General features: G+C 61.8%; 4 non-coding genes across 4 annotated transcripts, besides 1 other annotated feature; all 4 read left to right on the top strand.

The window, feature by feature from the left end:
- Window positions 1–43, top strand: Tc00.1047053478149.40. The gene has a single exon (XR_008254881.1). It is a non-coding gene; the product is annotated as a C/D small nucleolar RNA (snoRNA), TB11C4C1, 5' partial (small nucleolar RNA).
- Window positions 44–48: 5 nt separating this feature from the next.
- Window positions 49–85: a microsatellite.
- A 68-nt stretch (window positions 86–153) lies between these two features.
- Window positions 154–240, top strand: Tc00.1047053478149.30. The gene has a single exon (XR_008254880.1). It is a non-coding gene; the product is annotated as a C/D small nucleolar RNA (snoRNA), TB11C4C2 (small nucleolar RNA).
- A 201-nt stretch (window positions 241–441) lies between these two features.
- On the top strand, window positions 442–531 carry Tc00.1047053478149.20. The gene has a single exon (XR_008254879.1). It is a non-coding gene; the product is annotated as a C/D small nucleolar RNA (snoRNA), TB11C4C3 (small nucleolar RNA).
- A 146-nt stretch (window positions 532–677) lies between these two features.
- Tc00.1047053478149.10 lies at window positions 678–748 on the top strand. Its single transcript, XR_008254878.1, has one exon. It is a non-coding gene; the product is annotated as an H/ACA snoRNA, TC11C4H3 (small nucleolar RNA).
- Window positions 749–753: the final 5 nt, after the last annotated feature.

Raw genomic sequence — 753 nt, 5'->3', positions numbered from 1 at the left:
GCAATTCCCGACTCAGCTCACACTGAAGTGCTGTGCTTTACACCCCCATCTTTCTTTTTTTTTCTTTTTCTTTTTTTCTTTCTTTGTCCCTCTGCTCTCGACTGCGCGGTTTTGCGGCCCAGCGACGCGCACGCCCGCACACACACACACGCGCTACGATGGAGACATGTTGTTCGAGGTCCAAACAGTTTGAGCGACGCATTGAGAACGGAACAATAAAAATCACCTTTCGGCTGAGCGCCCGCTCCCCTCCCTCCCACTTCCTGCTATTGTTGTCGTTTTTCTTTCTTGCGCAACGGCGCGCACGTAACATCCTGCCCTGTCTGGCGCCCTGCCTGTGCAAACGGTTGGTGGCGGGCCCGCCCGAAAGCGCAAGAGAGAGAAAGAGAAAGAGAGGGCCGAATTGCCCGGAGGTGGGTTGTGGTGGGCGCACGCCGCTGTTGATGGAAGCAACCAACTCTTGTGCGCGAGGGCGCGTGGCCCCGTGAACGCGCTTGCGTGATGGCCAAAAACAAACTCAACAGGTCTGACAGCCGCCCCGCCCGCCGCAACCTCGCCGGCTGGCCCCCGCGCCTCCCCTCGCATGGCCAGGAAAGGCGCGTCTTGAGACCCACCGCTCCGTGACGCTGGGCGCTTGGGTGCATCGGCGCCCCGAGAAAGAGACACGCCGGTCGTGAAGCGCAGCGACCCTTGGGCCGGTGACGCGCTGTCGGTGCCGCGCGTGGCGCCACTGCCCGGTGCGCGAGAGTTGCG

This window comes from Trypanosoma cruzi (genome assembly GCF_000209065.1).
Source record: "Trypanosoma cruzi strain CL Brener chromosome Unknown tcruzi_1047053478149, whole genome shotgun sequence".
Taxonomy (NCBI): domain Eukaryota; phylum Euglenozoa; class Kinetoplastea; order Trypanosomatida; family Trypanosomatidae; genus Trypanosoma; species Trypanosoma cruzi.
This window is presented reverse-complemented; position numbering and strand designations above follow the sequence as displayed.